General features: G+C 41.0%; 1 protein-coding gene across 35 annotated transcripts in view; it reads left to right on the plus strand.

The window, feature by feature from the left end:
* DTNA (dystrobrevin alpha) overlaps positions 1–24,159 on the plus strand; it is a 219,254-nt gene that overhangs the window by 84,695 nt on the left and 110,400 nt on the right. Inside the window, exon 1 of one of the 35 annotated variants that reach the window (XM_079299382.1) lies at positions 1,841–1,859. The exons of the other annotated variants lie outside the window; for them this stretch is intronic. The gene's annotated coding sequence lies outside the window, so the exon portion shown is untranslated. Of the gene's footprint in view, positions 1–1,840; positions 1,860–24,159 lie in introns of those variants that run through there. 35 annotated transcript variants of the gene reach the window in all.

The following is a 24,159-nucleotide window of genomic DNA, read 5'->3' on the forward strand; positions in this document are numbered from 1 at the left end:
ATGCACCAGTCATTCCCAAGTGCTTGAATTCCCTGGGGTCAGTCACCTCTGTTTCCTGGACCAGACTGCACTTAACTCTTCAGGTCATAAAGGGCTTTAACTCTTAAGGTCAAGAGGGTTTTTTTTTTTCCAAAACTGCTGAAGAGGTGCTTTAGAAAGAAGAATAAGTTGCATTGGGATGCAAACAGACATTGTTTTTAATATGTTCAAAGCTGGCTAAGGAGGAATGGATCCCACAAAACTCAGGATAATAACATCTGTAGGATGATAACATTAGAGGGTCTTTCAGGGGTACTTTAAGCTTCCATTGCTGGTGAATAGTAGCTGAGAGAAGTCCTTCCTGTCATATAAATGTGTTTTGTTGATTTCCATCTGGAATAAAGGCAAAATCAGGGGTTCTTGCATGAGCCTGGGAAGAAATGCCACTATACCTTACACATCCATGTACCAGGAAAACGAGTAAAGTTGCAGCGAGGACACTAGCCTGGAGACTAGAAACTTCTGTCTTCACAGTGGGCTGGATCTGGAAAAGGATAGGTTTGCATGTCCTCCAGTTCCCATACACACTCAGGAACCTCCAGTGTCTGTCAGGTGTGAGGAAGTGAGTACTGGAGTCCTGGGCTCTTCCCACCTGCCAGGTACACCTGAGGTAAAAGATGGTTTCACAGAGCAGAGGCAGAAAGGGAGTTTAATCAAGTTTGGTGGTGCATTCATACTGGCATACATATTTTTAGTAGAACTGGAGTGGGAAATTTGAGGCTGCAGGTGAAGTGAGAAATGATTAGATACAGCTCATTGATCAGGCAACTGACAGTCAGTGAAAGAAGATAGTAGCACACAATGCTAAGTTTTAGGACAGCTGTAGGTGAAAATGTGTTATGGCACTGGGAGATCTGGCTTCCCAAATGTCTCTGCTGATCTTTCATATACAAACAAACCAAAACCCTCCCTATTTTATAATTTTTGTCCTCTTTCATCTTTTGTACTCTGGATGGCATTCCTATATATTCTTCTCAGTGAAAAATTCAAAGACTTAGGGATCATGCTTCCATTTAAATGCTGAGCTTCAGTACAATCAAGGAACCAGACAAAAAGGCAAGGAGGACTGGTCACTTATCTTTTGTAACTTTAGGCAGAAATTAATTTTAGTTTGTTTTGTTTTCAGGGAAATGCATAGGCCGGAATATTGTCGACACATATTGTCATAATATGTGGCATTTTATAAATTGTTAAACATTGTTTCAGAAACTATTTTGATAATACTTCTGTTGGGTTCACTGTTACAGATACCTTCTTGCTATGGTGATTGTCTGATACAAATACCAAATGTTGCTATTGAAAGAAAAACAGCTGTAGAAAAATTTAGGTAAAAATTAAGGAAATAAGATATTGCCAAAACAAAGATTATAAACTAAGAATACTTCACTTTTCATCTGGTACTAAAACTAGAGTTTAAATTAGCAACAGTGAAATTGCTAATATGTATTTGACCACATACTTCAAAATAAAATTAAGTAATTTCCTTGTTCAGTGAAAATGAGTTAAAACTACTGTTTTACTTGAGATTAATGCAGTTTGGATTGGTGCTCTATTTTTAAATGATCAGGAACCCAATCCTGAAAGTCACTTTTCCAAAATGAACTTCCTAATCAGGCTGTTTTAGTGTGGTGTTTTAAGAATTGTGTAGGTCTCCTCAAGAAGGCAGGGACTGTTTTGCCTCTTTTAATCATCATCATCATCATCATCATCATTCCTTTGCTTTCCCATATTGACCTCTCCAGAGCAAAAGGCTGCTTGTCTACTCAAATGGAATGGGAACTTCTTTTGGGAAAGTACAGGGAGAAGATTTTCATTTGAATGTAAGTAGGAAATGAATCCAGCCTGCCAGAGCTGGCAACCAAATGTATTAATTCTTTACTGACTTTTCTGCCAGAATGCTTTATGCCAAAACTCTGTACGGAATGTTTTCAAGGGAAATCAGTTGGATAAATGTCAGGAGAAGGCAAACCAGACAGCTGGCTCCAGCAGTACTTGTGCTACCCACAGCCTTGGTTCTGTACAACAATCCCAGATGGATTCTCCAGCAACCCAGCTCAGGGGTGATGCCTCTACTGGCTATTTTAGTTCCTACTCTCTCTCACCTTCTTGGCCCTCCATTTTCTATTTTTCCACACACTGTTAAGGGGGCATCTGCCCACAGCTTCTCCCAGCATTTCTGGGAACCCCCTCCCCTGCAGAGCCATGCACAGGGAAAAAGAGGGTGGATGCAGGAAAGGGTCTTCCATATACAGGTGGAAAGTGCTTGCCTGGTTGAGATTTGGGAATTAGATTTTTACAATAATTGTGAAGTTTGTTTCAGGCTTCATGGCTGAAGATTGCAACAAACTGGTTGCAGCTGAAGCCAGAATGCTGTTCAGCCACCTGAGTTGGTGGCAGGCATCCAACCTGACTAATTTTAGCCAGGATGCTGTTCAGTTTCCTGCATATTTCACATTAAATGAGTCAAAGTGAAAGTAGGTGTGGGTATTATGAACGTGGTCCCAACTTGCACTTGGATCCCTTTGGAGACTGGAATGTGTATTGTATGGCCAAGATATCCCATTGCAATGCCCCAGCTGGACACTGGAGAGTGTTTCATGTACTACACGATGACCAAGTTCACTGAAACATGATGGTCAAGTTTATTTCATTCTGTCTTCTTGCACCTTTCCTTTTGTTCCCCATATAACTGTACTGCAGCACACTCCCAGCAGGAAAGTCAGGCTTGCCTTGGTAAAAGTCATGTAAAAACCTGCACTGTGGTTTACCTACTGTTTATAATCCCATTTTCCTCGAAGATTTCTCTAGGAAGGCTTTTACATTCATCATGGTTCTATTCCTTGTACTTACCTTCCACACCAATAGCAGATAAACACAGTTATACCTACATATTATTGTAACTGTTGATGGTGCCCTATTTAGTTCACACCATTTCTTTCTGTGTAGTAATAGATTTCCTGAATCTGTCCATTTTTGTTTTTGCTAAATTAAAAAGAAGACACATTAACATGCTTTCAAAGAGATTTAGGGAGAGGGAAACCACTACATCCCAGTGCATGAATTAAAAAAAATGCTAATAGGCTCATAATTGAAAATCAAGAGTTGTTTTTATTTCAAACAGCTGCATCTCTGTCAATGCAAGATTTATTGGTTTGCAGTCCCCCCAAGACTTAGGAATGTGCTTAGTTGAACTCATTGAATTCAAAAGCAGAGTTGCTTTCACACAGCAGAGCAGGGGTGCAGGAGCCAGCTAAGCTTCAGGAGATCCTGTGAGCCTCACTTGTGCTTTGGCTGCATGGGAGCAGCCAAGCAGTGAGTCTGTTCAGAAATAGTGGCTCTGTTAGATTAACACAGGACCAGTTTACATCTGATTTGCCTGCTGAAAGTCAACCAGGTGATGGAGGTGTGTTCTGCAAAATCTGATGGATGAAATGGCAGAGGATTTAGGCTTGTACACACAGCCTTACCTTGTGCTTGGTTTGTCCATGATGTGGGTGGAGACAGCCTTGGGCCAGCACAAACAGCAAGGTAATGGACCAGGTAAGGCAATGCTGAGTCTGTGTTTCTCTAAAGTCTGTGCATGAATGTGGTTTTGGATCCTCTCCAGAATTCTGGGGCTCTTCTCCCTTACCAGGAAACGTTCACTCAGCTAGGAGCAGTGAGGAGGTGGAGGTATCTCAGGCACGGTGCTGCTTCCTGCTGATCTCCCAGATTCATTTAGGCAAGTTGCTAAAAAGGACAAAAGAGGATATTGGCAAAGCACTAGAAGTAAAAACATTGGGGTTAAGATAATAAAGCAATATGTAAAATTGCAGCAAAAATCCTACTTTCTGCCTTCCTTCAAAAATGTAGATAAGTGCCATGAAGTGTAATCAAATATTAAAGTAAGAGTTAAAAATACTTTTAGCTTAATGCATTTCCCTTAATCTCTTATCCATGTTACTTTTATTCTGTTACTACTCTCCTCTGCTTTTATATTAAAAAGCTGCACAAATAGAAGTACAAAGTGCTGCTCAAACTATAAAGCAAACAAAAGGAAACAAAAATATACTTATTTATAGATTTTTTTTATTTGAAGTAATTTTACATACCATGTAATAATAGCATATTTGAAAGTTGAAGATGTGATTAGTTAAAAAAAAAAAAGTTGATTGTACTTTTAAAGGACTGTTCATGTTAAATACTATGGTTCTTTTTTCAGTGAGAAGCCTTGTCAAACAAAATTGTATTGGGGTTTGTGTTGCTTGAGGGCAAAATAACTTCTATAGCGTTGAAGGCGTGCTGTTGCAGCCCCACAGCAAGAATGCTCATGCTGCCTGGCAGCACAGCAACACAGCAGCAAGCTTGAGGAGACATGTATGAATGAAAGCAGATAGTTAGGAATTTGTTCTCGTTGCCATGGTGTTGGACACTGTTTACTTCACCTATCAGCTGAGTCTGGCTCTTCCCCTGTGTTCTGGAAATCTGCAGACCTGACCTGTAGCCAGGTTCAGCTTCAGAGAGGCAGTCAGCTCCAGTAGCATATGGATAAGAAACACAGGGATTTTTCCTTTTGTTTGAAATAAGGCATTTGTGGTTGAGGAGGAAAGCTCCGGATGGTGAAGTGTGCATTATCTGTTCAGTGGTGTTTCAGGTAGCCTAAACCCCTCCTAAGCACACAGTCAGCTGGGTGGGCAGCACAGAGATGGGTGCTCTTGCTTCTGTCCCCAGGGCCTGGGACTGACAGGCAACATCAGGGGTGGTCCTGAGGTCTCATAGAGCTGGTGGCCTCTTTGCTCTAATCCCACTCCACCTGCCAGACTGCAGGATTGCTCTCAGAGATGCTTAGCTGCTCTGAAATTGGTGGCAGCTTAATGTTTATCACAGTTGAGGAACCGTATGAGCGCTGCAGTTTCCCTCATAGTGTGTGCCAAGCTGTAAATACAAAATGCCAGGTTGTGGTTATAAAAGCAGCCTGTCAGATATATATGGCACACTTCCCTTGATACCCTTAAACTAGGTAAAACAAAACAGGCCAGACAGCCCATTTTAGCTTTTCAACTACTAATGTCATGGTGCTATCTTCAATGGCTTTGGTTTTATCATGGTGCTATAACTGCCAGTGAACTACTGTACTTAAAAGGTTTTTGGAATATCCTTTGTAATTTTGAAAATAAAATATCCTTGTCTCCCTCTGGCTGAGTGGTTAAATCACACTACAGTGGCCCTACTTGATAATTTTCTCGTGAAATACTCAAATCCTAGGGTTAATTAAAGCATAGAATAAGTATCTAGGGAGGCATACATAAATGCTAACAGGATTTCTACCACATATCTACAGAGGCAAACATCACCATGTATAGTTTATGCTAAGCTGAAAAAAGGAAATCCTTAGATCTCTTATGAGGCAGAATTTTTATATTTTGTGACAGATTTAGGCAAAAAAACCCCCATCAAACTTAACAAAACCACACAAAATTTGATAATGACAGTATGTAAATATATCCCTAATAATCACAGGGATTAAACGTTCTGGGAGAATGTTTAAAGCTTTGTATTTGCAGGAATCTTAATACCCATTCCTATCAGAGGAACATGGATCTAGGATCAGAAGGCAAGGAAGACTGCTGTGCCTGACTGAAACTGCCAAGGAAACTTTAGCAATCAGAATTACCTACTGATAACATAATCTGGCCAGTACTGCAGGGCAGAATATTGTGGAGAAGAGCTGCATGACTCATAATGATAGGTGATCAGAAATACTGCTCAGCTCCTTGTCTGAAAGCTCTGGTTCTGAGAACATCCTCTGTCACTCATCATCCACCCAGAGGGAAGGGTGGCACTTCCTGACTTGCACCCACCTCCTTGGCTGGCCTCCATTTTGCCCACAGGGTTTGTTTTTCTGTACTGGGTTGACCTTCTTCAGTTTGTGCTGGTTAGGTGAGGTAAAGGTAGGTATATGGATGAAGCATCCTAGAGCTTCAGGCAGATGCCCTCATCACTATTCTCTCAGCAGCTATAACCACTCTGGCATAAGGGGATTCTGCAAAAGGTCCCTACAGCTCCTGGATCACCTGGGTTTTAGTCTGCACTCCTGTAATTTATTTTGTTCATTTTAAAAGAGGTTAAGGTTTGTCTGCTTAGGGCAGAACCTTAGGAGATGTACTGATACCATCTGCTTTAAGCATCCAGCTTGGATGCATTTCAGATGACAGCATTAGGATCTGCAATTCCCAGTAACTTCCTAGTAGAGAGGCAGGTGTCTCTACATGGGCAATTCAGGTCATTCATGTTAGATGCTTAAAATAGAATATATGCAAATTCAGGCTGTCTGCTGCCTTCACCTCGTCCATTGCTTACGTCTGTTTATGTCTTAAAGGTGATTTATCACTGAACTGCTGAAAGAGACCTTGCACTCCTTTAGAATTGTCTGCCCAATGTAAAAAAAGGCATCTGTGTTGGGCCATGACTGTATGCCAATTACAGCATGTGTTCCCCCAGCACATGCTTCTCACCTGAGCTGCTTGGGGATGGGCCTGAGGTGCTGATGGTGGCCAGTGGTTGGGGAAAAGAGAGCAGGAGGTCTGGGCAGGACCAGCAGCAGCCCCATTGCTCTTGGGTGAGTGGCTGGGCTGATTTAGCCCCAATGGTTTGTGAGGCAGTTTGAGCTATTGCCTTTGCAGAAATATGTGAAAATATAAATGAAGAAATGTGTTTCATACAAAACCATCTCTGCAGGAGTGTAGAAGCGACTGTGGTGGCAGGGAACCTAATTGCCAATTTATTTATGGATGTTTTTTAAACGTATCCTTTTGAGAACCATTAGAAGAGGGCTGTTTTATCAAAGTGCTCCCTGGCCCCTTGTGTTTGCATGTTTGCTCTGTTGCTTTGGAAGTGCTCGAGCTGTCACTGCTTTGGAGTTGTAGTCCAGTTTTCAAACATTTGTTCCCCCCCGTGTTTCAGTGCTGCTTCATACGGCATCCCTGGCCTTGTATTCAGTGCCATAGTGACCATTTTCTGGAAGGGCAGCAAGACAAGACAAGGAGCATGTCAAGCACCTAAAAGAGAGAGAAAAATTGCAAAGCCTGACTTGACAAAGTCTAGACACAGATGGCAACTATTTGACAATGTTTTGTGGTGGCCAGTGAGTTCCTCCCAGGAAGGAGAAATACAGAAACAGTTCAGAATAATGAGTAAAAATTCAGAGTGGCCCACCAGAAGTTAACAAGGGGATTGCACAGACCAGTCCTGTGCTGGAAAGAATGTGCTGCTTGTAGCAGCATGGGGACACAGGTCAAACCCTCCATTTCCTAGGCTGTTCATAGGCACTCTTGGGGAAGAGGTAGGAATGATGAAAAATCATTCCCTCTCTTTTTCTCTTCCCTTGCCCATGTATCTGGATTTTCTCAGTGCAGCAGTCCTGTAGGAGCCAGCTGAGAAGCGGACAGGCTGCTTACAGGCATCCATGGAGGTGTGTGCAGGCAGGGTCACTGCACTTGCTCTCTCTGCCAAGGTAGGGTTCTTCATTTGGCTTGGTGTGGCAGCATACAGGGTGGCACACCTGTCTTCCCAACCACCCCGGGGTTCCACCTCTGGTAGGAGTGAGGCTGAGCCCAGGCTTCAAAGAGTTCTTGTTCATTCTGACCTATTTTGCTTGAAGTGCTTTATTTTGCATTCAGAGTTTAATCTCAACCAGAGGCACACACTGTGTGAGAAATCCACTCATCAAATAATCAAAATAATTTTTTGGGATACTGTGGGTTCTTGCACCATAGGGCGTGAGTGTTTGTTTGGCTGCCAGTGGCATGCACTGCCAGTTACCAGATAGTGGGATCCTCAGGGAGGAGGGAATAGGGGGAAGGAGGAGCTGTAAAGACTTTAGTTGTCACAACCTTTTTTCAGCTATTATGAGATAAGGGTGCAGTTTCATAACACAAACTGCCTGCCTTCAGTGCAAGATCTCTCTCGTGCCAGTCTGGGGCTGCTCTCTCCTGTCTCTCTGCCTTCCCAGCACTGCTGGAACTCGAACAAAATAGTTGCAGTGTTGTGAAGCAGCTCAGCCACAGAGAGGATTCTGTGCTGTATTTGCACCACTGTGGCCTGGGGCATTTTAATCTAGAAGGGCATCCGGGTCAGCGTGAGCCCAGACAGGTTTGTTACACTGGTGCAGCCACAGCCGTGCCCTCTGCCCGGCCCTCCCCTCCCGTGCAGTGGCTTGCATGGGGCTTGGAGGCTCTGCAGAGCCATGCTGCATCCATGCTGTTGGAACTTGCAGAGCCCAGATCCCTGAGGAGCACCTGCTGGTGACTGCAAGCTTTTCTGGGTCCAGCGTGGCAGGCTGTGAGCCAGAGCTGGCACAGCGTCTTGTTGACGCCTCTCAGGAGCCAACTGGTGCCCTTGTGCTGTGCCCAGCAACTCTGCTGAGATACAGAGGCTGTCTCAGCCAGGATGTATCTTGGATCGATTGGACTTAATGGTCCTGGCTCCTTGTGAGAGCAGTTAAATGAGGAAAGAAGACTGGGCACTGGTCTCTGTATAAAGAAAGCCTAAATCTCTGATCATCTCTGGCTCAGAAATCTGGCAGCGAACAGACCAAACCACAGGTTGTTTTCTTTCAGTATCTCACCATCTCCTGTGTTTGCAGCCCAACCTTCAGCCCTTTGGGCAGCACCAGAGAGGGCTTTTCTGCCTGTTGACCCAGGCAGCTGCCTGGTGCCTGGGCAGGGATGCTGTGAAGGAAGTGATGCTGTCTGTCAGGCAAGTGGGGCAGCGAGATGTAATTCCCTGTGCCATTTCCTGCTTGGAAGTGCTGGAGCAGTGCTGTTACTCCATCCCTTATGCTCACACTGCCTTTTAAAGGGAAAGTCAAGTGAGCAGCTGCTGCAGGCTGAGTTCATCCAGAGGGAGTCAGCATTCACAGGAGCCAGGCTTTACCTTTATTTTGTATGGCTTGAGTATTGTGGAAAGGATCAGTTATCCTATGGCAGTAGGAAGAGAGCCCTCCAAAAGGTTCAGTAGCATTTCTTATGAGAAAATATTTTGATGGGAAAGTAGCCATTCAACTTAGAAGTGTACGTGCCATCTGTGTCAAGCAGCCCCTGGCCAACAGGTGTTTAAAGAAAGGCAGAGTAACCTTCCTCTGAGTACATGTGACATTGGCTCCTTCTCCTGTTGCATTTCCCAGGTAGTTATTAACTGGCTGTTCCAGCACAGTGAGCACGCGATGATGCTTCAAGCCATGCCCAACCCTTCCTGTACAAAAGTAACTGCCATCTGGAAAATGGTTTCCACCTTTCTTAGCACAGTCCAGGTGCCTACCTGTGTTAAAAAAAAACCCTGAAGAGTTCAGGACTATCTTCCATTACTGACAATTTCTAAAACTGTCCGGATTTTTCTGCAGGTCCCCTGAAGTTTTTTACAAATCTGTGGGATGTAGGAGAAGTGGCTTTGGGAGGAGCACAGCAGGCAAGATAAAGACTGTGAAAGCATGAAATCATGAGTAACACGGGAGGCTGCTTTTGGCCTTGGGACATCAGAGCAGACATGAATTATTGAAATTATGGCTCTGTTAATCTATGTGTTGTCAGCCCTTCTATAAACAGTGAGCAGGTGCTGTACGCCTGCGAGTCCTGTTGAGTGGGAAAGCCCTCTGGTCATGGAGTTGGGGGGAAACTTCTGCTGGGGCTCCAGCCTGCAGCTTCAGCTGCCTGACCTGGATCATTTGTTGTCCAAAGTGAGGGATACTGCTCTACAAAAGCCTGTGTTCATTTCTTTTCTAACAGGTGATGTTGTTTAATAGCCCATTAGACTCCTTCAGTAGGTTTTCTTTTTTACTTTTTTTCCTCTATACAGAAACTAAGTGAAGTGACTAACAGTACTGAAGTCACATTGTAATACTAACAGATGTGCATGGAAGATTTGCTTGCCTTTCAGCTTTTGGGGCTTTTTTCCAATTGTGTGAAAAGTACTTGACACAGAGTTGCAAACAAAGGTGTAGCAATTGAAACTCAAACATATTATGCAACTTTCAGGATGTGCTTTATGCCCTATCTGTTCTGATCGTCAGCATCAGGGGAAGAAAATTCACTGAGTATTAAAAGGAGGATGTCATTGAGTAACTGTGGAAATTATTGTGAGGAGAATCCTTTTGCACCATGTGTTTTGACCCTGTATCCAGGATGCCAGACAGAATTTTAAGTGTGAATCAATAGGTAAATACCTATTTCAAGGCTAAGTAAGGTGACTCTTCCAGAAGCCTGCATTGCTGTTTTCCATCTTCAGAGGTCTCTTAGAACAGCTGCTACTTTGAGCATCTTCAAAACTGGAGATCTGTCAACTCCAAAGCCAGCTTTTGCTGACAGATACAGCAAAATGCAGATTCTACAAACAGCTTTGGCAAGTCTTGTATGAAAATAGGGTAAAAATATTATGAATTAACTTGGATAGAGTTTGACTCTACTTATAAAGCAGTAAAAGAGAATGAATTAGTGATTAGGATTTTATTTTTATTTTGGACTCTCTAACGGAGTGGGTTGAGGTCCATAATAGCAGTAGCTGTTTTTTCTACATATTCCACTACATTCAGACAACTAGAGAACTAAATAGAAAAGTTGACTTTTTGGTGATGTAGTTGCTGGACTACATTCTGGAGCAGAAGTATCTTTCACACCTTGAACAGGCTTTTAACCCTGAAAATGAGAAATGCCTAGCACATTTTGGGGAAGGCAGGTTCCTGGGAAAACCTCATTAGGACCACTTCAGAAAAGCAAGGCCCAGTTCAAATAGCAGGTATCAGGTTGCTGCCACTTTAGTCCATGGTCTTGCAGAAGCTTTCTGCCAGGGGAAGTCTTGGCTATATTATATGTTCCATCCTTTTCTCTGCTGAAACTGCTGGAGGAAGAATATGGCCCTGCTTTGCAGGAGGAATTTGCTCTCCAAGATTCAGTTACAAGACTGGGACCATAGCCTGGTAATTCATGTATTCTAGTACCCTTCCCAGGGCAAACTTTGAATGGTATTACTGAGATATCTCAGTAGTGCAAGAATACATTTGAAGCTGTAAAGCATCAGTGTTTAACTCAAAAGGCTCTGCTATGGTTAGTCTTCATGCTTAATCTAGTGGGGCAGTATTAATAATGATTATTTAGCATTTTCTAGGTAATTTCTGTTTCACAACCAAAAATTTTTGTGAAAGTTTTTTTCCATAGTTTTTTTTCCACAGATCACAGTGTTCAAAGTGCATGCTTGTTTTGTTTCTGAAGGTGTAAATCTGGTGTTTGTCACCTGTACTGGCTCTGTATCTGTGCCTGTATTACTAGTGAATTTCTTTCTGACTGCTGAGCATGATTTTGTGATTGCAGTTCCTGTGGAGATAAGGACCTAAATTTTGAAACTAGTGAATGGCAGGAGCAGAAAAATAATGATTATCTGTTTAAGGGGTGTTGATTTCATACTACTGACTCATTTGTTTTCTTAAACATAATCCCCAAGTTGTTCCCCAAAGCAAAACCTATAGTTTAATTGTGTCTCTCTTTTTAGACTGTGCCATTACTTAGCTCTCACAGGTGACATGAGCCTATCTGGGTTAGATTTGCTGCACAAGAAAACAACCCTGACTTTTACCGGGTGGGTGGACAGGAAAAAAAACCCAACTTTTTATCAGTCTTTTGTGTTGCAGCAGCTGGATTCATTGCTGCTATAGCAACACACCACATGATGAGGTGTATTAGATTGCTCTGCGCAGAACACGAGGGGGGAAAGGAACACAGCTCCTTGCTGAAGGTAAAGGTTGCACTGGAGTTTCTGCTGGAGAGCTGGGGAAGGTCAAATGCTCCAGATCCCAGTACTTGTTGTGCACAGGAAGGTAGAGGCGTGTGGAGGTGTTAAACTGCAGAACCAGGTAAGGTACAGCTGCATCAATTAACCTGAGATCTTAACCCTCCTCCGTGTGGCAGCTCAACTTTCCAGAGAGTTTTCTCTTAGCTTTTCCAAGTGTTTTTTTTTAAAGTTGCTTTGCTAATGTGACAATGTGAAAACATTGACAACAGTTGGAACTGTTAGAGGGACTCTTCTACTGCAGAGAGACCAGTCTTACAGATTAGGAGGTGATTGTCCTCAAATCAATGCAAAAAGTGTATGTAGGGGGTTTTTGTTCTTTCATTTTCACTTGAAGATGTTGAACAAGTTTTGGGTTTTTGTGCTATCTGCACAGTGGTTCAGAACATCTCTGTTGTTGGTCAAAATTCAGGGCATTATCTACTTAGTGATTTTTATTATCAGTACTTTTTAATTATCTGCTCTCTTTAGCATTTATTAACATTTCTTCCTCTCTCCCTCCCAATCTGCTTCATCAAGTTGCCTGAGTCTTCTTGGAAATGAATTTTCATGTCATTTACTCCTTCAGGTTTTATGCCTCCTTAAGTCTAGCAGTGTTGTTAATGCAGTTAAACAAACTTCAGTGCACCTGTAAAGACTTGAAAGTGGAAACAGTGCCACAGGTTATTGTGGCTTTTACCCTGTTAACCATTCATCCACAGAGGTAAAGAGAAATAATTGATGTCAGCCTTGAACTTAAATGTTTATTCAGACCCATGTCAAACTCAAAAAACTATTTACTCCCTCATGTTTCTTATGCATCATTTTTTTTTTTTTGCTTTTACACATCTCTAGGTTGAATGTGACAGGCTTTCAAGTGGCATCCATTAGATGGAGGAAGACAGCAGTACTTTAGAAGAGAAAAACTTAGTAATCAAAACAGTAGTGGAGAAGATGGAAAGCCTTCCTAGAATTCAAGCTAGATGGTTTAGTACTTTTCCTGCTTCCCATGAAGGGTTTCCAACGTTTTGAATGCTTTCTATTATCTAGAACTTAGAACATATTTCTTTCTTAGGACTTGCCACTACTTTAACATCAGGCAATGTAACATATTAAGGGTGTTGAAATGTGCAGTCTTTCTCCACTACCCTAAGTAAAAGATTCCAACCAACCTTTCTGTATCTCTACATACATTTATACCCCTATTGGTCCAGTGTTCAGAGGGCTTGTTGCTACTCTTGGCAGACTGGAAGAATTCCTGTGGAAACTGAGGGATGGGGTGAAGGCCAAGCCTTCCCCTCACTCACCCCTTTCAGTGACAAGAAGGGATAGTCTGAATAAGGGTATAACTGAGTGTCCTGGGGTGACTTTATGATGATTGTGTCCCCATGATGATTGTCTGTTCTGTTTGTGTTGGATATTAAGTTCTACAACTTTAAGACTGGTTCCAAGAGTGAAGGGGGAGAGAAGAGACGAAGAGTTTGTTATCAGAGACCCAAATTTACCCTAAACCAGGACACTGAGCCAAGTCTGAGTGATGGGCAGCTTTTTCTCAGCACTGAGCAAGTCTGCTTTGTGTGGCACCATGGGGACCATGCAGTCACAGCTCAGGTTTGAGCAAGGCTCCCCTGGCTGTAAGGGGGTGACTACAAAACTGTTGAAGAAGGAAGCAGCCACTGTGACTGTCAGCTCAGAGGAGAGAATTTGTGAAAAAAAAAAAAAAAACCAAAAAACCATATAAACCATTAATAATTCCTGATTCCATAATGAGAAAGATTTGCAAGAAGTTGAGTAGGGATTCTTGAAAATGAGGATTCTGAAAGGAAGTCTTTGAAGGGGAAGATTAGCCGTACAAGGGAAAACTCAAGTGAAGTAGGACAGTGATTTAGTTCTGATTCCTTTGACTAGAGCAAAGGAGTCCAGATCAAGTAATTTAAGCAATCCAAAGAGCTTAATCTGTCTAGATTTAGGACCCTTGTTTGATTGGGTGAATTAGGAACCTGATTCAAACACCCAAGAGCTCTTTCCCAAGTACAGCCTGTCCAGTGTGGCCCAAAGTATAAGGCACCAGGGATGCAAATGATTCATAGCACAGTACCACTAACACATTATCTGACTGTCACAGAGATGCACTAGGAGTGAGAGAGAATTAGAAAATTAAGGAATCTAGATGAAAGGAAACAGAGCACCTTCTTACTGAATACTACCCCACTCAATTTGTGTTTGGAATCACAGGTTTGATAGTTTGTCACACGGAAGGGAGAAAAGAAAGTTAAAACCTTCATTATTAAGCAAAGCCAGCAAAACAACATTGAAAAGTGTCCAGCTAATTATCTTTGCTAGACTAACAAAAAGGTGAGAGATTATGGAAATAGGGGTATGGAAAATCACATTCTCAGTGAAGCCTCATGAACAGAAGGAATATGAGAACTGTCAGTTAAAAAGTGGTTTCATTCACCAAATAACATTCCATTGCATGGAGTTTTTTTAGGACCATATTAGACTATACAAATGTTCTTAAAAGTTGTAAACCTGGTAATGATTTGATGAAGAATAATGTGTTTTCAAATGCCACATTTTATTCATTTGTAGAATCTGTGAGTACATATGAACCTTCTCCCTTGGACTTTTGTTCCTCTTACATTCTACTGTCTCATTAACCCCACTGAATCTTCTCTAAAACCTTCAAAACAATTAATACTTGCTGATAGCTTAAACCTCTGAAAGGTGCAATAAAACAAACTATAATTCTTTAGTTTATTTTCTTTATACTAATATTAGTATATGACTAATTCTTTAGTCTTATGGTTTACAGGTTTAGCCTCTTGTACGTGAACTGGCTGAGAAAGTCATGGAAAACTGTTAAAATGCACTGCTGTGCCATGAGAATAAATTTACTGCACAGTTTTGCAATTCAGATTTTATTCAGCATTAAAACCGTAACTCATTAATAATGTCAACAGATTTGCAAGGGAGATCTCATCTGCCCACTCCTACAGATTAAATCACACAATTTATTGATATGATAATCATTTTGCTCCATTTGGATTTGTGGAAAACAGCAGAAATACCTAACTGACTTGACTACTAAGAAAAAAATCAATCCATTGAACTGACATAGCTGTGTGTCAGCCTCTGAGAAGAAAGAAATCTGGGCTCTTGATTAGTAGGGATCAGAAGAGACACAAAATCATAAGGCTGTGTGATATGATGTGTATATGACTTGTATGCAAATAGTAACGTAGGCAAAATTCCAATATGGAACAACTTGCAGAGACTAATTGATATAGGGATATGTGCACCAGTAGGAGCAGGCCAGTCCCTCACTCAGCCATCAGATGGCTGAGATGCTTTTCTAGGGATAAATATGTACATGGATGATTACAGTAGCAGATGCTAACTCTAGGAGCTTGGGCTCCATATCCAAATGTTCATCTGGCTCAATCAAAATGAACAAAAGCATTTCCAAAGGGAGGGCTAGCATCTTCAGGGCTAAGTGGGCACTGGCAGCAGTCCAGAGTGTCTTCTTCACATGCAGGAACTGTTCTCTCAGGAACAGTTATTTCCAAAAGGTCCAGCCACTTTTAGTATTCAACGTGGAAAATTAAAGAAAACTGGGTTTTTTTGGAAAAAGGCTTGCAGTGAAATTATTCAGTTCTTCATAGAGCACAAGAGTTTGTGGTATCAGCATGTTCATCTCAGGTGTCTGTAGGGCTGGCTTCAAGATCCATTTCATCTCTAAGTGTGTGCTGAAGCAGGTCAAACACATTCAACAACTTGTGGAAAATGAGGCTCTGGTCCAGGACTGCTGTTGCCACCGAGCAAGGAAAGGAGGCTTGTATATTAATGCCTGAAGAACAGATTTAAAGCTGCCATTTGGCTACATTTGTCTGTGGTCAGACTTCCTGTGATTTTTCCTCTGAGGAGCTTGCTTTCAACATTGCCAAGTCCCAAGTGCTCACAGATCACGAGTCTATTCTACAGAACAGTCATGAGATGCTAGAGCTCCCCTGCTTTCAGGCTTGCTGCATGCTGTTTTCTGCAGCTGTGAACCACAGAGAACTTCTTTGTTCTTTTGCAGAGCAAGAGTCTGTTCAGCCTCCTATTTCCAGTAGAAGGGTCTCCTAAGGAAAAAATGACAAATGTTGTGACATTCTGAGAAGAAAATCCTCTTATCCTGATGGAGTGGTAGAGGTGCAGCCAAAAGAAAAGCTTTTTAAGATGGGCATACAATGCAGAGACCCTGAAACTTAGAGATGCATTTGGGAATATGCGCAAATTATTATTTTAAGTAGCAAATTAAATTCCTATGAAAGAAGAAAATCAGCTCCTTTAGCCAGGAGCTCAGGGCCTCTGGTGGCTCTTAGAGAAGTTAGGTCTTTGAGGTGAAAGGGAGCACAGCTCCTGCCAACAGATTTGTCACCCAATAAACCTGTGCTGGGATTGTCTGTGGCTCTGAACATCAAAGACTAAAGTTCCTATTTAGATGCTGAACTAAGGAAAAGCTCTTCTCTGTGATTCTACCACCTCCTCCATCAACTTCATGCTATACTAATTAATTAATCTATGGCAAGACACCTTCCTCCCTGGCTGCCTGTCCCATGTAGCCCAAGCATCATATACTTGCTTTTATGTGTGTGAGTGTGCACAAATGAACACACAGACACACCTAAAGTAATTCATGTCTGTCATTAGACACAAATTATTGTGTTGAATTCTTTTGTTTTTCATGATTTCCAGAAAGAAAAATGACTAATGTAAAGATGAAATGTCATGAGCTCTTTTATTAAAGATAAGTGACTTTAGAGGTGCTGTCAGATTGGGTGAAGGAGAGTAAAACAAGTGCTAACTGCAAGTCTCCCCTTCCTTTTGCTGGGCAGGTAGTCTGTTACTGGTGACAGATTGTGTGCTGTTATTATGGGATGCTGAAGCAGCTCTGGCTGCTTCTGAGGCCAAGCCCCCCAGCCTCACTGAGAGCTGCAGCCGAGCACTGGACAGAAAGCAGCTGGATTTGCACAGGGCTGAGAGGCACTGTGCCACCCACCTACTGACTGTAATTAGGAGTGTTCCTTCTCACACATTGCTGTCACGAGGTGAGGACTAAAAGCCTGTTAGCTGTCTCTAGTTAGGGATATTTTTGTGTGGAGTGCTTCTTAGAATGGAAAGAGACAGATTAGTGTTTCAAGCACCCTTTGACAACAGCACTGAAGCTGAGGGTGCACTGAGGAATGCTAATACTCTAAAACTAGGAACATCTTGACTGTTAATTCTGCTGAAGTTAGCAGAGCAAAGCAAAAAAAAAGGGATGAGGGTTTTTTTTTTCATTTTCGTAACCCCTAGACTTCATAAATGCATCATCCTTCTTTATTGTCAATTTGCTTGGAAAATCATTGCTGACATCTCACCTAAGGATTTATTGCCATTCTAATCAGGCTATCTTTCACTTACACTAAAGATTTCTTGGATTTTTACCAGCTTTAAATTATATTGAAAGTCAGCAGATGAACATTTAAATTAAAAGGTTAATTGAAACGGAAATATTGCACTGGCACAGTTAATTTGTTTCAATTTAAATGTTTGTTAGCTCAACTGAATATTTACAGAAACCAAGACAAAAAAAAGTTGTGCATCTATTTCCACAGACAGAAAAGTAAATTTACTTGTATTCAAAAGGTAAATACCCACTAATAACCCTTAAAAGCAGTTGTCTGTAAGAGCACATTTCTAAATTAAGGAACGTTTTTCTGTAGCTAAACACCAATTATTTTATGATTTCTTATTAGTCACCAGTTTCTTTTACAGTTTTTTAGGATTTATGAGCAGACTGAAGTCCTCAAAGGTGTCAAGAATAAGAGCTTACAAATTGTACAAATGCTTGGGGCAGGAAGCACTGATAAGATCTGCCTGACAGGAGATAATCATATGATTCTCTTGTCTTCTTTGTGGACCATTTCAGAATGATCATCAGTGTCCTCATGAGAAAGAGTTGTTAGAGAAATCTATCTGCTTTTTCTTTTCTCTAATTGGAGAGGGGTCAGGAACTGCAGAAAAGGGAAAATGTGATCCTTTCCGGATTTCCTGGAAGGAACAGTATTTCAATTAGTTGGCTTCCCGAGGGTGCCTGATTTAGTAGCACAGTCAAATTGTATTCCTGATCTAGGGGGAAAATTCAACAGCAATATTAACACCAGAATTTAACTGATCAGACTTCATCTCTGTGAATACAAATGTGGTTTTTAGACAGAACAAGTGGTGCAATAATTTCCAAAATAAGGAGTAACACACATTATTTGGAATACGTTTAAACATGGAAAAGTGCTTTAATTGGATTATTTTAAAGAAGTTATGTTTGAAAACATCTAAGCTTAATAGAAATGGTATTGTGTGATTCCCTACTCAAAGAAATTTTATGGCCCTAAACAGCAACACAAATGGATCCCCTCCCCACCCCTCCCCCCATTATCTAACAGACAGACTATTTTAAAGTCTACTTCATCCCCTGTATTAGTTTCCTGGGAAGATTTCCATTATCAGGCTTTAGGGAATACATTTAAGCACTGAGGTCTTGAAACTATGCTAATTTTTAATCTTTAACAAGTATCCAGTTAGACCTCATTGGCTTTATGGCATTCAAACTTCACATCCTAGCAGGTAATTTTCTGCTTGTAGCATCTGTCCCAGTTATACAGGTGGATGTACTGGGACAGTATTATACCAAAACCACCAGTTTGTGACACGTGGGAAAGGGTCTTTCATCTCAATACATGATTTTGTGAGTTCATACCTCTTAGGAGCACTGCAGGATGGAAGACAGTAGTGTTGGGCAGTGACATGGATACAAAGGTGAAGATATGCCTCCTGTTTCACTGGAAGTGTAGCCACAGTGATCTCCAAAGAATATTATCCTACGCTGTAACTAACTGCATCAGTCCTGAGCATCTTAAATGTGCTGCTTCCTGTGGCTTGAGAAACAAAGCCCAGTCCTTTGGCCTCTAAGCAAGAGAGTTACTGTTTGATTATGATCATTTCCTGCCAGCCATTCATTGTTTCCTGAGCAGTGCACACACAGCTCCACAGCAGCAGCCATCCAGCAGGTGCCCAAAAGCTTCTCTGGTGCACTGCTTCAAACTGATGTGTTGTTCATCAGTAGGCTGACCAACAGTACCTGTGGTTCTTGTTTTATTCCATAAGCCTACTATGTTTATTCCCTGTTAAAAGTGTAACTGCTGACATCTGAAAACTCTGTATGCAAAGACAATTCACTGTTTTCTCTGTGGGCTTTGAAAATATTTTTAATATTTTAATGTGAAGGGCACTGAAAGGAACCCCTTAGCTTTCAGGCTGCACATTCCCTGTTATTTCCCTTCTCCTCTGGTATCCCCACTGCCTTCCCTTGTCTGCACTGTCACTCCCTTCTCTCCCATCTTATTTCTGAAGTACCCTTAAGTGCTTTTGTACTGGACACTTGGATGTCCACTGCCAAGACAATGAGTCACAGGGGAGCAATGGTGTCTCTGCACCTTGAACACTTCACAGTGATCTTTGGAAAGCAGAATCTGTGAGTGCATGACAGGGGGATGATGGGGAATTGTGAGCACAGAGACAGGGCACTGCCTGCCTGTAAAAGAGGAAACTTCATCTTTCAGCTGGTCCATGGGTAAGGTTATGAAACCAGCTCCTGCCATGCATTCTTTTTCATGTTGCTGCACTTCAGTGCTGAGTCTCCTTTACAGAATGAATTTATTACAGTGATGTATTAAATGCAGGGAAATGGAGTAATCCTGAACCATGATTAGAATCTAAAGAAGGAGTATGTTTTAAGCTAGCTATTAGTAGGGGGGTTTTTCTGTGAGTTGGTAATATAAGTCTGTAAATCACATAAATAACCTAAAAGACTAAAAGCAGAATTAAATAATTATTCATTTTGGGTGAGGTTTTGTTTTTTAAGAGCCTAAGTGTAATTATTCTGGCACAAGGGACCATTTAATGGTTTTAAAGCAAAGAGAGCTGGCTGCAACAGGAAACCTTGTGCCATCAAACCATCAAGCACACCCAGCTGGGAGGAGCAGTGAGGCAGATTCCTGTGAGCTGGAGTATCACCAGTTTAGGCTTGCAGTGGTTCTGGGAGTTTTCAGGCCTGGGGGACCTTCCTTGCAGGAGAGATTGTAACTCCACATATGTGGACTGTGTATGGCTAACAGTGAAACATTTTCTTTGCAGAGTTTTGGTTTTTTTTTCCCAGCCTGCTCTGTGCTTTCTCTCAGTTAAACAAGGGATTCATCTCAGCACATTTAACTGAGCTGCATGGAGAGAGAGATGTGATTTTAAACTACTGAAATTGTAGGAGTCCTTTTTTTGTAAGGCAGAGAATGTATCAGGTAGGTGCAGAAATAGCTCTTGCAGTTCAGAAATATATTTTGAATAGCAGAACATCCCAGGCCCTTAAGTTTTGGGTGAAGTTCAAAGAAATCCTTCCAGAAAGTGAATTCTGAATGTAGCCAGGCCAGTCTGTTCCTATTTGTCCTTCTAAAGCCTAGGAGATAAAAAGTTTTTTCAGCAGTCCACCAGTGCAATTAGTTCAGAAAATTTTCTTTGGTTTGGGGTTTGACTTGGCAATGTAGAGAGCAGCTACAGATCTGAAAACAGTGAGACAAGGGGCAGAAAGTGCTTTTGCTCCCTTTTACTAAATTCACACTAGTATATTTTGAATTCTGACCTAAACCAGGATAATAAAAGGCTGTTAATAGCATAAGGACAACATTGCAATGATCTCACCGATTTGTTAAAAAAAAAATTATTATTACATTTTCTGTTTGTACATTTTTCTGAAATGCCCTGCCCTTGTCCATAAACATAAACTTTAAAGTGTAAATTATAATTTCTAACAGGAATAAAGTACTGTACATGGTGTATTGTAAATTGATTGCTACCATATGAGAGAATACATCTTCATAATGATACTTCTGATCTTGAATTAACTGTCAAGCCAGGGTATTTCTATTAGAAGAGGATAGTAAAAATCTGAATCCCCATCTTGGTTTCTGAAACTGATCTTTTAGAGAAGCAGTACCAGGGCTCTAAGTATGTTCTACCTGGGAGAATGCTAATCCATCTTCCCTTCCACTAGAGCTGGTCAGATGTGAACAGAAAGGTTCCACTGATGTGCTGGAGGCAGAACAGACTGGTCCCTAGAAACACCAGGAGGCCAAGAAAAAGAGTTTTAGTTGTTATGCTCACATTTTAAAATAACTTCCCCCTCCCTTCTCTAATTTATTGCATAAGGATACAGAATATTTTAAATCTTCCTCTTCTGGGAGTGTCCCATTCAAACTCTATGTCTTTTTTTCCTCTTTTGTCTGTATTCACTGTTTGCTGGTTCCACTTTTCATGTCAAAATTCTGGACAGCTACGAGATAGATTGCTTTCACTGGAATCAGTGACTGAAATTATTACCTCAAAGTCATTAGGTTACTTCCCTATCTTTAAAATTGATAAATATCTGTTAAAACAGCATATAATTTTAAATCCAAAGTTATTAAAGAGGATAAAGACGTGGGGGAAAAATGAGCTGATTAAATGGTCTATACAGTCTCCATTAGTGACTGTTTCACATCTGCTGCTCCAGGATGAACCAGATCCTGTGGTTTGTGACAAATGCCCTTTTTTTTATTGAGAAGCTCTCAGTGACTAAAGAGCAGAAGTGATTGTTGATCCCCACATTGCTGTCATTCATCTCCTACCAGTTGTTATTTCTGATGTTGCTGTTCTTTTGTCTTGGCTCCCCCTTGATTTTGAATCTGATCACATTACAATTTAACCTTGCAGCATTCTAATTTTAACACTGCAACACTACAAAATAAACAAACACACAGACAAGACTGTTTTCAAAGGATGATGTTTATTTTCATTGCCCAGCTTGATCTTTTGGGGCAGAATGAGAACTATTCTTTTGTGAAAGTTGACATCTAATGGACATCTTACAATATATCCAGAAACAGAGATACCCTAAATCATAGGTTACTTTTGAAAAGACCAGAAGTTATGGCTAAAATTAAACATAGGTAAAATCCTGGCAAAATTTACTTCATTGTCATTGAAGTAATGGCAAGCCTTTTCGTTGACTTAAGTGGAACTGAGATTAAACTCTGTATTTCAAGAGAAGATTTTTTTTTTCTCTTGCAGACACGTGCACCCTTTCTATTCCCTTTTTTTTCCTCTAAATATACTGTGCTGGAGAAGAGCCACTCTAAAGTTCATGACCTGTAAGAAAGCTGGCACGCCAGCAGCAGAGAAGCATCAGTCAGTGCAGGCTAAGCATGGCTGCAGACATCAGCCAGTGCCTTTTGTCCACAAACAAGAGGGTATTCCACTTGACAGGGCTGCAGCAAAAAACTCCAGGTGGCTTTCGACAGGCTTCAGTGCCCACTGTTAAGGGAGAGACTTTAGACATATTTACTGGGGCTTTGAGTTCCTCACAAGACATTTTCCATAAGAGCTCACACAGGCTGCATTTGTGAAAGGATGTTGCTGTAGCAGCTTGTGTTGGAGATCAGCTCAAGGGAGGAAGTTTACAGCAAGCTAAGCAATAGCAATGCTCAGAGTAAATGGCTTCTGACTTTTAGAAGTGTTTGTTTCTATGGAGAGATGTTAATTTTGCCCTTTGTCTCTGTGGCAGAAATTAGAGGAGCAATGTTATGTCTGCCTTGTCCCAGGTGCTGATGCTGAGGGTAATTACCTGGGGAGCCTGCAAGGAATAGAACAAGTATTAGAGCATTTTATAGTGGACATCTTTTAGACAGGAGCAGGGGTTGTACCAGGATGCCATGTTTTCAAAATAAAATTCACAGTGTTTGTTCCAGACAAGAGAAATTCACCACAATATTTCGCTCCAGGACTCATGGTGACTCTAGCTAGGAGCCATCAAATGCAAATCTGAGTGCCTGCTCTTCCATCATTTAAGTGGCTTTTTCTCAGCTTCTGTAGAAAGCTAAACCCTTTCTTTTAAAAAAAACCTAACATTTACTTTCCCATACAATTACCTACATGGAACATAACATGATTGTTTCTAGAAGAAAAAAAAAAAAAGGAAAAAAAGTAATTTTTTTTTAAGTCACTGTAAAAAGGCTGAAAAGTATATCTTAAGGTCCCTTTCTTTCCAAATCTGTACTTTTCCCCCATAAATATCAGCATAAATTGATGCATATCCTGGAGTTTGCATTTGATGCTTCATGGCTTCAGGAACAAGTAAAATACCTTTGTACCAGGTCAAAGATGGTCCAGATGCTGTATTTTGCCTGGAAGGACCGAAAATAGAAATCTTTTTCACACATAGAAGTAGAGAAGAAAATATTATTCTGAGCAGGTGATGACTGTGGGAAGCCAAAAAAGTTTTATTTTAAAAGGTTTTCTATCCCATAAACATTCAGGTGTTAGCCTGTTTTGCAGTCAGTGCTTGTAACACTAGGGAAACAAATATAAAACAAACATTTCTTTATTCTGATATAACAAAATGTGTGCTGATGTGACCACTGTTTGTTTGGTGTGCATGAGCAGAATGGGAACATCTTTCCTTTAGACATTTGAGAGAGTATTATATTCATTGTTTTTCTAATCCTTTTCCATGTCAAGGACTGAGCAGTCAGGACTAAGATTATGTGATGTGTCACTTTGGTCCTAGCAAATACAATATTCAAGTTGGATACAGTGCCAGTTTTTAAAAAATGTTTGTACCTGGCTTTTGTGTTGAGATTTCAGAGGTGAACAGAAAGCATTCAGATGTGAGGCTCAATTGGATTTGGTGCTCAATATTCTTCCTCTTCAGAGTAGCTCACCTAAAACTGTTCCAGTGTCTGAGTTTTTGGCTGTGTTCAAGAATTTAGCTGACATCACAAACTGTTGCTGACAGATTCACCAACTTTCAGGGCCTTAAAAATGTTGGTTCTCCAACTTTTCTTTTTCAAGTACATTAGGTTATGATTTTTATGTGTGTATATTTTTACAGTTTTATAAATACATAATCTTAAAAACTTGTAAGCTTTTTGATGTTTTGTAATGTCCCCCTCAAGAGAGTGATGCTCTTTCAGTCAGAACAATTTCAGTAGAACACTCTGAAATGATCTGATGAATTTTAGTCATTTGTGCCTTAACCTTGAGTATGTTTCTTACATACCTAATATGATTATCAAAAAAGCAAGATCTTAGATGGAACTAAAGTGTGAAGGGATCCTGTTATTGTTTCTTTTCCCCCTCATTATTTTGACCTTATTAATGCTGCCAGGTTATTTATAGCTACGACTGCTGTGCTAAAACCTTTCCAGCCTGACTGAC

The sequence above is a fragment of the Erithacus rubecula genome, assembly GCF_903797595.1.
Source record: "Erithacus rubecula genome assembly, chromosome: 3".
In the NCBI taxonomy this organism is placed as follows: domain Eukaryota; kingdom Metazoa; phylum Chordata; class Aves; order Passeriformes; family Muscicapidae; genus Erithacus; species Erithacus rubecula.